The sequence below is a fragment of the Condylostylus longicornis genome, unplaced genomic scaffold (genome assembly GCF_029603195.1).
Source record: "Condylostylus longicornis isolate FDR11 unplaced genomic scaffold, ASM2960319v2 ptg000005l, whole genome shotgun sequence".
NCBI classification, from domain to species: Eukaryota; Metazoa; Arthropoda; class Insecta; order Diptera; family Dolichopodidae; genus Condylostylus; species Condylostylus longicornis.
In genome coordinates, this window is record NW_026577974.1 from 7,203,534 (window position 1) to 7,218,367 (window position 14,834).

Below are 14,834 nucleotides of genomic sequence, written 5' to 3' on the forward strand. Positions count from 1 at the left end.
TTATGAACATTACTGTATGTAGTAGATATTTTAAGTAATTTTTGATATTTTTTTTTTTATGAGCGATATTATCAATCATTTTAGCAACACACTATATATATATATGTAAGGTATACGCATTAATATACTTAAAGGATATTAAAATATTGTTGTGACTTTTTATTATTATTTTTTTATTTTTTATTTGATATTTAAGTTAATGGAGTAAAACTATTATACCCAATGGAGTAATAAATTTTAACGTTGATTATGATGAAAATTCAGTTTTGTTCAGTTTTTATATACAATATTGTAGCATAGCTGCTGAGTAAATGAGTTGCTGAGTTGCTTAAATCCTATACTAAAGCAATGCAATTTTAGTTCCATGTTCAGTTTTTTACTATTATTATTAAAATAGATAATGTGTTATTTTTTGGGTTATTAATGTGTAATAAAACATCTGTCGTTAAAGAAGAATATTAATAAATATACTCGTAAAGTCCAAGAAGGAGGAAGATTTACTACTCTTACTACTCAAGATGTTGTTATAAAAAATGATGAGGAAAACTGATATATTGATTTTAAAGTTATCTAAGGAAGACAATAATTAAATATTAAGAGAATATATTTGAGAAAAAAGATAGAAAAATTTGAAACTGTTATATGATATTGTATAACAGTTACTAATAATTTTTGTTATACATTTTATTGATTTTAGTTGAATTGATTATTTCAGTTTTTTTTTTTTTGGATTTCTGCAACATTATTCAAATTTTTTAAATTATATATGTATATACAAGGAAATCTCTGCTTGTATAACAAAAACTTTAAATACCATAAGTTTTATTCAAAAGAGAAAGATTTCATTTCAAAGAGGGTTTTTGTTAAATAGGTAATTTTTCATATAAATACAGAGATTTCGTATATAGTTGTAAAAATCTCTAATTTTATTTAAGAAGTTTCTCGTTTTAAGAAGCCGAACGAAGATTTTATTATAAATAGAAATGGTGAATAAAATTTATGTTTTAATTGTACCGCTCTCATTGAGTTATTGCGTTTGTGCAATATGAAATTTTTAATATTTAATGTACATGCGATTGCTACTATACTTTTACTCTCTTTATTCTGTCTTCGTATTAATTAAAACTAGACGCTTAGCTTAAGGCTCTAAGACTTAAAGAAGAAGTATTCCTTCTCTCTCAATTTGAGAGAATGAAATCTCAATTCTCAATTTACAAATTGTTATTAATAATAATTTCTTAATAGCTTGCCATAAGTTTAGTCGTTCTTTGACAATTAATAATATTCTCAATTAGTGTAGCTTGACAATTAATAATATTCTCATAATCGATGGTATGGTATGTCATTAAATATTGCAAGCTTTTATTCAAACTCACATTTTACATACGCACAGTACGTGTTCTGCCATCAGAAACAAACAATATTTTTTCGCCTAAATTTTAATTAAACAAAAAAAATTCATTTAATTTAAATTTCAAATATAAAGTGAAGGGGGGGGGGGGGGCAGCTTTTATAAATTATAATTTTTTCTTAAAAATATTCTACGCATCATAAATGGAATTTTTTTTCACAAAAAAAAGGGAAAAATCAAAAGGGGTTCAACGTTAATTACAAAAAAAAAAAAAAAACTAAAAAAATTTCAATATCTTAAATGGCGTGCAACTGTCTCTAGAATAACAAATCAAAATTATTTTGACATTTTCCAAAATATTAAACTGTGACAATACACACACACACACTTTCTTTCTTCCTCTATAATATTACTCATTTATACCGTGATAGGGTAATAAAAAAGATTTATTCAACTTAATATTTAAAAAAAAAACAACAACAAGAAACAAAAAAAGGAATTAATATCCTTTAATGGTTGTATACTAAGAATACCTTAATAATAATTTTACATAAAATGAGGACAATTAAAACTGTAACACAATAAATAATAATAATAAAAAGAATAAAATCGAAAAAAACCAAAAAAAAAATTGTCAGACATTTTCGTGAGTAACGAACGAAAGGATAAAAATGACGAAGGAAGAAAGCAATTCTATGTAAGCGTTAAAGTGTACTCGTACTTAGAAAAAAGTCTTTATTTTTCATATTTATTTCTTTATTTATTTATTTTTCCCTTTAGGAACATGTCCTCCCTTCAATGTCAAAATTAGAGAAAAAAAAATATTTATTTTATAACATTTACATGTATTCGCGTCTTGTATGAAAAATTTAATTAACTTGAAAAGGTGAAATTCTCTTTAGATGTGTGACATGTTTTTTAAAAGACATCGGACAGAATTGAAGTTGCGGATATTGCAGTAAAAGTCCGGACTCCTTAAAACTCTAATTTGCAATCAATCTTATGTGAAATTAATCTGTGTATGAACGTGTCGAAAAAATTTAAGTGTAAATGTGTCAAAACGTGTCAAAAAATATTAATGTACAATTTATTGTTATTCATATTATAAAAAAATTGAGATAAGAGCTTTTGTATGCAGACCGGCAATATTGACGGGTGATGAATATGTATTAAAACATTCACATCACATTGTCAAACTATAGCTTTGTAATATGAAGTTGAAAAAATGTTACTTATAGATGGGTTTTTTGATATTTAAAAGAGAAAATGTTGCTGTAAACAATAATCGTCTTAGTCAAATTTTTTAGTTTTTCAGTTTTTTATAAATTCGAATATTAATATTATCAAAACTGTATTCTGTAAAAATTTTGTTAATGTATCTTAATTAGTTCCAATGTTATGGGTAAAAATGTAAAAAAAATTAAATTCAAATTTGAAATTGAATTTAGAAGACACTCACTTTTAGAATTTTTTTAAAAATTAATTAAAAATTCTAAATTTTTTATTTTTACATATTTCTATTTATAATCGACAGTTTGGTTATAATTAAAGATTTTGTTTGAACGTTCCGACCCTTATAAAGCTCAGCGATTATCCTCTAAATTAAGTATAATTAACCATTGGCACCTTGTGTTGTGGTTTCTCACCTCTTTTTTGATATTGGCCATCTTTAACTGTTCGTGTACTTCGGTATTTCTTGTAAATCAATGCTCGAAAAACTTGGTTCTGCAATCTCTGAAGCACTTCTAAATGGCTGTTACTGGTGAAGCCCGTAACTCAATCTCATACAACCATCCACGAAAAAATATAGAATTTGTTCTATATAAAATCTTGAAAAAATCCATACTTTTCCATTAGAAAGATTTTAAAATTCGCTATTTTTACGTACCACTACTTGAAAGAGTAGTGATCTTCCAAGTCTGCATTTTTGTCGCCGTCGAAATTTTTCTCTCTCTCTCTCTCTCAATGTAATATTCAGCTTACCTAAGCTTCATTCGTTTGAAATATTCCAGCATTCGAAAAACAAATAAAAATTAACAGTATATTATAAATATTAAAAATAAATAAAAATGTGCAAATATCTATACATACGTTATACCTACATATACTAATAAATTATTCTTGTTTTCTCTTTTCTTTCCCGCATATACAATAGTATATGCTTACCGTTTATAAATTATTCTAATCCCTTCTACTACATTATGTACAACAAATAAAATGGAAATAAAAAGGAATATTAAAAGGAAAAAAAAAACCCAAGTAAGAAATATTTAAAATTATTATTTTACATAACTGTAATTTTTTGTATATACACGACTACATATACATTATGAATATATAACAGTTATACGATATTATTTTCATATAATATTTTTATTCTTTTATCATTCAAAATAATTTTGAAACAAAAGCAAATTTTTTTTACCACCCCTTTTTTCTATGTAACAAAATATTCACTTTAAGACCACCTTATATTCTAAATTATTGTACATGTTTGCAAACATTCATACAAACTTATATATCTCTTTCTATATGTTTGTATAACATTAAAATGAAAACATAAAAAAAAAAAGAAAACATAAAAAAAAAATTAATTTTTCTCTTTCTTTTTATTTTTGCTCATTTTGAATATTTAAAAACACAAAAAAGAAATTAAGAGCATCAATCGAGCAATAATCACAAATCAACCAACATCGTGTCAACCATTAAAAACACCCTATCCAAGCATAAATTATAATTAGTTTTGTGTATGTTGTACAGGGAGAAAAATGCGGAATAAAATTAGCAAAAATAAGGCATAATATGACGGGGGTGAACACAAAAATATTAAAAAGTAAAAAAAAACACACAATGACGACAAAAAGTATAAATTTACAATTATATGTACATATAAAACGACAAAATATTATGTACCTATACCTAAACCCAAATAAATATTAGCAAACATAAGCTCCTCGTTATGCATTGTTGTACGCATAAAATGTGTAAGTGTGTACGTATACTGGCATAGTAATAACGGTTAACTTTAATATTTTATTTTATTTTTTTTTTTTTTCTTTTTCCGTTTTATGTTATTATAATTTAGAATAAAATTCAACTAATAAATGGGTTGAACATAACCATATCAACTCTGACAAACTATATTATGACAATCGACGGAACAACACAAAAAAAAAATGTATAAATGAAAAAAGAAACAGCAACAAAATAAAAATGAAAATAAAAACAAACATTTTATTTTTCCATGTAACAAATAAATCCACCCCATTCTATTTAACCTTCAACAAAAAAAAAGAAAAAAAAGACATTTTCACCATCTCCTCTAAGTAAATTCGCTTATTAGACAGTAAAATTTGATATTTTTCTCTTCTCAATTACAATTACAGTTACTTTTACATTATACAGTGAAACGAGAGTAAAAGGAATTGAAAAGAAGAGACGCCGAAGCAAATGAATGATTGAAATAGAGAAAGCCGAAGGCTACATGGAACGACTGAAAAAATTTCGATAAACATTCTAGGGCTACATGGAATTAAATCTAGAGAAGAAGACTAAGTATCGCTGTATTTTCGCAACGGAGTAACAATGGTCAGCCAATTCTCGCAAGATATTGAAATTGGCGGGTCTGTTGTAATCTAAAAGTTTAGTACTTTATGAGGCGTACCATATGTATTTTGTTTATGGGTTACTGTGTATTGTCATCCCGAATCTTATCATATGGCATACCGGATAAATGTAAACGTATCTTTTACGAATTTAATAAGATTCTGTACATGTGGCATGAATTTATATAGTTTTCGATAGAAGATGTTCGAAAATGTTAAAGTAGAAACATGTTTAAAAGATTAAAGGAGCGTATAATTCTCTACTAGATTTTTCGTTTTATCCCGGTTCAACTGTATGCGTCTGATTACCATTTATAAATATTTTTAATTTCCAAAAATATAGAAGAAAAAAAAAATGTCCCATCTTTCTTTAGATAGATTTTAGGACTAAAGAAAAAATAATAAAGAAACGAAGAATATTTGTATATGGGAATGAATAAAATGTATAACTGTAAATGAATAGAAAAATATTATTTTACCGTTATATCAATATAAAAATTTTACATTTTTTTGTTATGTTTTTGAAATTCACTCTTTTCCCCTTCTCTCTCCATATTTTTTACTTTACTTTCGCATGATTTTTAGATTTCATTATTGAGAAACAAAAACATCTCAAAATCTTTTTTGTTATTCTTTCTAGACAGTTTTTTACACAGTTAGTTTGACAGTTGAATTGACAATAAGATGAGCTAAAGGGCATTTGATACTGTTTTCGGTCGATGATGGAAGATATTCCCCCAAAATTTGAAATGGATAACAGTTAGATACCTATAGGGAGATCTATGGAGAGATTAACAATAGCTCGGGCTCTACAAAATTTAAAATAGAAATGCACTTGACAGAAGAATATCTTTGATACGTCTATGAAAACCATAAACATTGACTTACGAAAGTAGAGTTTCTCTAGGTAATAGCCCTTTCTTTGTTGAAGAATTACTTAATAAAAATGATCAATTTTCTCAAGGCATTCTTATTCTATGCAAATTAAAAAATAATAATGGGTGTATACTTATAAAAACATTAGGTATGAGCGTACTCTCAATTCAATATTCTCACATGTGACTGAGGATAATCAGAAGCAGAGGGAGCACCAGAATTTTGGTGTTACGAGTATTATTTTAAAAACTTATTGTTAATATGTTATTATCCTTTATTTAATGTCCCCATTGTAATATCAAAACATATCAAAATTAAAATGAACGGTATAAAATATAAAACACACGTTTATTGTGAAAAAGCGGGAAGCGGGAGCAAAAAATAAGAAAAATAAATGTAAAAATTGAATTGTATTTTAAAGGAAGATACTAAGTAAGTTTATATTTATAACGGTATTTAAATGGTTTATATTTATAACGGTATTTAAAAATATGTTAATAACGGTAAGTACTTATATAATATATGGATATGTACGTATATATACACATGTAATTATGCATAGAAGAAATGAAAATGATAATGAAAAATAAGGTATAAGAACTTTGAAGGTGAAGTTATAAGAAGGAAGCACCGCGAGAAGGCAAGAGAAGGAGAATAAAGAAAGGGGAATATAAAAAGAAATGTGCGCGAAATAATTTTTTCTCTTTTTTTGAGAATGGGCACGACAATCACATAAAAATTATTTTCTAAAAATTTATATTTGGTTGTGGAAATTGTAAAAGTTTTTTAAGGTACTTGGAGGTGATTTAAAGAAGCATTATAACATTAACATATACATTTATGTATAGGTGAACACAAACAAACAATTTGCATAGGTTTATGTACGTCAACTTTTGTTTTAGATTCCTAAACACATTCGTTATTTTTTGTACTTTTTTAATAACAGCAATTACGTGGTTTTATGCTATATGACAATTTAGAATTGTTTTACATATGTTCGATTGCTCTTTATGTAATAGTACACAAACAAAATTTTCTTAAATAACGGTAAAATATAACAATAAAACAGAGATATAGACCAGAGCTAAACATTGTAGGTTTCCGGTGATAGTTTTCGAATAAACATAACCCAATAAATATTTAAAACATAGTGGATGATTTTGCATTCTGTTGCGTGAACAGTATAGTCATTATACAGATAGTGGTGTGGAGGTTGGCAGAGAAAATAGATTTAAACTTGTCGTTCGGCAACGATTTTGCTAATTTAGAAGCAACGACAATTAGTAGGTGATACAAATATAAGAATATTCGATGACTGCATTGAATCTCTGCTATGATGTGGCAGTGAAACATGGTTTATAAAGAAAAATTATCGGGTGTTGACGTGTACTATGTCATATACCCTGGTCATATGAAATAAGTGATAAAGATTATTGGGAAATACCAGAATGACAATCATAATTTGATGTTGGGGTAAAGAAAATAAACATTGTTGAATTGAATGGCAGCAAACAATATTCTGCCAAAGGCTTTCGAATGGAACTCAAACACTTACAAACTATGGTGTAAAATAGAAATAGAGAGCGGCAAAAAGACATGGTTTGATGAAACAAAAATTGCTCGTCAAATGAAAAAGCTTTGATAATGGTGCCCTAATTAATGAGGATTCCTGTTAAACATTGAATTAAAACTCATGTTGAACTTTGTACCTTAAACCTTCTCAATTTTCATTAAGTCCAAGTGAGCTGTAAATAATTCGAACATTTCAAGTCTAAATTTGTAATATTTATGAATTATTCCTGTAGTTGCCGCAAATTGCCGCAATAATAACTTTAATCTTAAATCCTTGTGCTTTTTTTTTAATATTTAAAGTTTTTTAATTGCTTTGTATACATAAAATTTTTTCTTTTTAAAACGCACGCACATAATTTTCAAGGATATTTTTGCAATGCATGTGATTACTTTTTTTTTCCACCACCGCCACCAAATATAATATGTTGGGTTTTCTTTTTTTTTCTTTTTATCTTTGTATGTTGTGCAAATAAATCTGTCACTATATTAAGCCAATAAAAGTACATATAAGATGGAAAATTCAATACATGTTTGTCTCTTCTGCTAATGATTTTAAGAATATCTCATCTTTAAATTACTCTCTATGGAATTCACAATAAGGATATGTAAGAAAAAATTCTATATACAAGTAATAATGTAAGTGTTATGAAGGGAATGAAAAATTTTATGCAAGTATGTACTTTTTTTTTTGTACTAAATGATGGGGTATGGCGTAAGAAACAGAAAAGCGAATAAGAACTATGAAAATGATACAAGATCATCTCATATATACTCGTAAGTTCGAATTAATGAGAAATATTCAAAAAATTTTCTTATTTTTTTGAAAAATTATGGAAAAACTTTGAAATTTTCTTTTAATGTTTGTTTATTGTTTATTTTTTTTTTCGTCTTATTATTATGGTTTTTTCATTTATGGTTTTTCTAAGTTATTTTTAAAAGAAAATTATTATTAAAGAAAAACAAGAAAAAATGGGGTTGACCGTGTCAACTCTGTGATACCCGTACGAATTTGTTATCCTATGTGCGAGTAAAAATGTCTTAGCTGACTCTGGGACCGACCATGGCTTTAAAATGCCGTATTATCACATTGATTCTTTATCACTCATAACTGGCCTAACAACACACTTGTTTTCACGAAATTTCTATATTATAGGCCCAACAATTTCTGAGAAAATACCAAATAAATTTGGAAGTTATATGGCAGATACCCGAATCAGTGCCACTATTATAACCAATTTAAATAGGGTACTAGCATTTACTATAATAGTTCAATTAGCTCAATTAGTTTTTGAGTTATCGGTGGGATGCACGGACGGACGAACAGACGGACAGACAAAGCTAAATCGACTCAGAATTCGACGTTGATCAAAAACATATACTTGAGTCTATATCTCCGACCATTAGTTCTTAGCGTTACAAACAGTAAGGCAAATTTAATATATACCCCTCGAATATACGTTCGTACGGGTATAATTAAGAGCAAAGAAAAGTTAAGAGAGAAATGAAAATGAAAATTATTTTGTTTAGGGATTTTGTACGTTTTTATGACGAGAACGTATATAAGAACGTAAATATTTTTTTTGTATAAATTGTGTGTGTTTGTATATGCAAAAAGTATGTATGAGAGCAGCGCATGCAATATGTAAAAATTTATATTATAATTTTAGTTTATATCTTGGATTTTCTCATATATTTATTGTAATTTTTTTTTTCTCCTAACTTATTATAATAAATTTCTATATATATATATATATATTTGGATTTGTTTTATTTCGTAAAAATAATTAGTTTTGAATTTTTATTTCTTAAAATATTCAATTGTTTTGAAGACGTTAAATAGATTTATAATTCTTTTCTTTGTAAGGAATGAGTGCATGATCCCACGTAAATGTACAAAGTAATGCTTAAATACAGCTACAAACAAATGGATAGAAGAACAAGAAGCTATGTTTTGTCTTAGATACAAGTATGTTTGAAATTAATTTTTAAATTTTAAGGTTTTTATAGAATTTTGTCCATTTTCTCAATTACATACACCAGCGGTGACACGAGAGAATAACGGTATACTATTTCACGTATATTTTGTATAAAATGGAGACAAATTGTTTCAAATGGAGAGTCTTGTGATAAACGAATGATATAGAAGCAAAAAGAAAAATGACATTTTGAATTTGACGAAAAGAATAATAGAATAAAGAGATACAATAAAATATGAAATCAATTGAGAAGCTTGTGAAACTTTACTAACTAAGACAAGTTTAAGTTGAAAGGAATGGAGCCAGATACGCAGAATAAAGTGAAATGATTGCGACGAATTTTACATATTAAACCAAACAAGAGAGGACAGTAGCAGTAATATTTAATTAACATTTGAATGCGGTGAAGCCGTCAAGAAGAATAGAATTTAACAATTTTTGAATTGTATATGGTTGCGAAGCACTTTTCGAAATGGATTACACAATAACAGTAGATTATTTAATTTTTATTTTAATAAGAGAAATTTAATATAGCATGCAATTACCGGCTAAACACAGATGGAGGCACGGTTATTTAGTCTATATACGGTTACTTGCCTTTTTAAAATAAAATATTAATCGGCTTTACACTTGTAAAATAATTTGTCATAATTTTAGATTTTCAATTTCGTTTGGTTTAGTTAGCTAATTATACGAGTCCACTTAATTATACGAGTCCTAGTGGTTGTCCTCTTCGTGGACACTGAGAATTTATTGAATTTCAAATAAATTATATTTAAAAAAAAATATTTAATTAATCATTTTTAAATTTTTGCCTTTATGTACATTTTTTCTCCAAATTTCTCTTCAAATTAATTCTCTCTTTATTCAGTTTCACAAAATTCCCTATAATTGTTTACTTTTTTGTTCTTTATTAAAAAAAATTTTTTTTCTATATTATTTTTAATAATTTATACAAAATACCTGCTCTTAATTCATTATCAAAAATTTCAATTTCCTCACCAACCAATAATATTAAGGGAAAGTAAAGGAAATGAAATATTCTCTCAAAAAAAAAATATTATAGAGAGAAGAATAGAGAAAAAATTGACACAAGAATTTCAATGTATTTTTTGTTTACTTCTTTTGTTTTTATTTTTCATTTCTTCTCATTTTTTTCTTATATTCTTATTATTTTTATTAATAAAATAACTAGATATGAAAGACATAAATTATGATGGGTTGTTCTCTTTCATTTCTTCTTATCCTTTTGCTTCAATTTTCTCTTTCATTTTTCTTTGTTTTTGTTATTTTCTCAATATAAACAAAACATTAGGCAACACAGAAAAAAAAATGTACTGTAGAAAATGAAGAGAAACTTTTCTACATAAATATGTCCATAAGATTCATTATTTGTATATCATAGATTCCAAAAAAAAAAAAAAAAAAAAAACAAAGAAAAAAAAACAGAAAAAAAAAGTAAAACAACAATTTTTTTTTTACTTCTCAGGGTTGAATTTGTGACACACAGATGACTCGTTATCTAAACTTATTTGCAATAAATTTTGGCACGGCTCATAAAAAGGATGCTTGGCGGCGATATTCGTATATATTTACATTGAATTTTTCATTCAAACTTCAACCCTCCACCTCATTATATGAATTTTTTTTTTCTCTCTAAATTCAAAAAGTTTAGTAACAACCCTCTTTTGTTGATTTTTCTTTCCACATTTTTTTTTTTCGTTATTTTTTTTTTTTTTTGTGAAAATTCATATCAGTTTTATACTCTTTTTTTGTTCATGTCATTTTTGTCCCATGCCACATCTACCATGGGTGAAATTTTGTATACATTTTTTTTACCAACTGTATTGTATACAATAAGGAAGGTTATGTTTGACGGTATAGAAATCGAAATGTCGAATATCCGGCAGAAATCTACTCCCTGATTAGAAATGGTAAATAATTTGTTTTTAGCGAGGTGTCGATTTATGATTCTGTCAATTTGCTAGTCTGTCTGTGAACTCGTGTATCTCAGTTTCGCCGAAATCGATTTTGGTGAAAATTTATTAATGAATTTACTTTGACATTGTCACGGAAAGATTAACTTTGACAGAGGAACTTTTCAAGGAACTTGAGTTTCTTTTAAGAACCAAACTTCAATTTTTCTAGGCATGTTAAGTAGAAGCTTCTTATAGTCTTCTTGAAATTTCAAAAAAATATTTAAAGGACATTGTCATAATCTTGTGCAATATTTTGGCCAAATCTGTCGGTCATATCGTGACCACATCAGATTTTATTTTATTTTTGTTTATGATTTTTCACCGTGTTTAGATAGTCTGTTGCTCTTTTCTTGTATGTACGACATATTTATGTATAGGTATGTTATTTATTTTTATAGATTTGCGTATGAATATATATATATATATATACTCGTATATAGTTTAGTAAATACGAAAATTATTTAAAAATATTATGTTATAATGTTTATGTTTATGTATAGATCTATAATGCAAATGCAAATATTTGTGGATACTGGTTATTGTGGGTTGCTAGGCTTACTAGTATAAAGAACGTGTAAAAAAATTGGGTGAAGTAAAGAGAGGAAAATTGTCGGGTCGGGATCTCTGAGTTTTTTCGGTATAAGTTTGTTGAAAAATGAATTCGTTTTTGATTTCGAAAAATTTGAAATTAATTGATTTTGCTTATATATGCATATTTCGGCTTAAAGTGATAACCGACAATTTTTGTGATAACCGACAATTTTTGTCATAACCGACTACTTTTAATGTTCAATGTTATCGTAGGTCATGTAAATTATACGACTCGATAGCCTAATTTAAATTCGATTGTATTTTGAAAACTATTTGAATTCTTGGCAGGTAAAATTTTATCAATGAAAATTATGTTCCATTACTGAAAATTGGGGTCACTGTTCTATAATTGGAATTCAAGTGAAACATTATCATCATATGGTAACCCTAATATGTAAGTATGTGTGTATATTATGTTAATTGATGTATGCTGATATTTATTTTTCCAATTTTTCTTTTTTCATTTTTTTCTTTTATTTTTATTTTTGCTGATTTAGCTTAAAACACCTTATAGATATCAATATTTATGTATTTAAAAAATTATGTGATGTTTAGAGAAGGTTAATACGTATATTACATGTTATTCACACATAAGCCCACATATGTATCGTATATAGATTGGTTAATTGGTCGTGTATACACGTACATAGGTCTGAAAAAATGTATTGTATATGAATATGTACAGACATGGATATGAAAATTTTGTGAGTCTTTGAAATTTTTTTGAAATTTTCTTTGTTGTCTTTCAAAGAACTTTTTTTTCTTAAGTAATGTCATAGAAGAAGAAATTAATCTGCAATAAGGCAGTAATTTAAGGATTCTAATAGGATATTTTAAATTAAATATCATGATGATTAGTTGGAAATCTCAAAAAATAATAGAAAGAGATCTTATTTAATATTAAGTGAGGTTATTTTGCTCTTTCATCAGGCTGACATCAGCAGTAGATATAATCAAACCGCATTATGTATATGACATATGTATGTATACAAACGTTTATATTATTGTAGGCAAGGTTGAGGTGGAGAGCTTATGTAAAAAATCATTTTAACTGGCAATCATGTTTAAATAACCATAAGATTAGAGACAGTAATAGATTTCTCGCGTTAAAAATTCCATGAGAATAAATTTGACATATAATTTCCATGTCGTAGATGTAGTAGATTTCAGTTCAAACTATTCTATTAAATGACTTAAGAAATATTCAAATACCAAACACCAGCAAACAAATTAATCAAATAATTCTAAATAAATTCCATTAAATTATTTGTATAATAAAAATTCTTTGAATTTTTTGTTCTCTTCTCTTCTCTTATATTATTTAAAATATCTAATAATTTTTAAGGAACGTTTCCACTATTTAACTAAAATTTTTCTTCTATACCATCATTGTTTTTATTGCATACATAATTTTCATCCGATGAAAATTCATTCCTAGAACAAATAATAAATTTTTTTACTTGCTTTTAATATTAAATTTTTCTCCATCTATCGGTCTTTTTATATAATTTTGTTTTGTTTTTTTTTTTTTTGCTTATTAAAAACATATTTTTTCTTTAATTGTCAATACCTTTCTTGCCCTTTTCCATATAACGTGCATATATAAATTCATGGTATATATACGCCATATTATAAAATAATAATGCAAGGGTATATATTCGGCACAATAATATAATTTACAATTAAATTATACGCAAAATAATGTTATACATGTATGTAGGTATATAGAAAAAGTCAAACTTATCTTATATTATGTATGATTGTATTTTAGTTTGCATTATTCCTTAATCATCATCACCTTACCATACCATTCTATCACTTATTCGCTTCGAATATTTGACTATTGTGAATTCTGACGGGGTATGTTATATACATACATAATCAACATCATTTATTATTAGAATAAAAAAAAAGTTGTATATAGAGGGAACTAGTATAGTATATAATAGTTATTATAAAGTAGTGGTGGCGCTATTGTATTATACAACTAGTGTAGTGTAGAAGAAGTAAAAAAATAAGTAATTTTCATTTGATAAGTCAAACAAAAAAAAAATCTGTTATACTATTTATTTTTCTTTTTATTTTTTCTTTAAATATATTAAGAAAATGTTATTTATCACACTAATATACATATATATACAAATTTATAAATAAAATAAAAATGAAATAACAATAAAAACAAACATTCTATAATATTAAAATAATAAAGAGAAAAAACTATACTAGAAAAATAAATAAGAAAAATGTTGATGAGAATTAATTTTACTTTTAATAAATTACTATGTTTGTATTAGATGATAACAATGAGAAAGAAGAGAAGCCAGAGAAAGGAGTAGGGGGACAATAAGGAAGACGAGTAGAGAGAAAAAGAACGAAGGGGTAGTTTGGGAAACTGATTAGATTTTTATATAATAACTAAAACTAAAGAGCGTAATCTCAAAACTATGTTCAAAAGAAAATGTCCTTTATATTGCGATACTTGCGTAGAACATTATATACAATAAATGATTATCAAAGGAATTTCAAAAGGATTTTTAGTAATTTTTTTGTTCCATTCCTCGGATGATGATTTCTTTTTTTGCTTTTAACTGCAAAAAAACAAGAGCAAAACAATCATCATTTATTCTCTATTTACATCTTATAATGTAAATACGATGATGATGATTTTAGCTCTATTGTGAATGGTGTTGAATATTAAGAAAAAAAAAAAAGAGGTGATCATGAAGGTGAAAGAAAAGAAAAAGAAATGCAAAGAAAAAAAACTATGGAAATTTATTCAACTAAAATATGCTAAAGTTAAGAATGTATACAAGTTCGTGAATAATTTCTTGTATGCGATAATAGCCTTGCCTTACAAACATATAGTCATGGCATGGCATCCTTT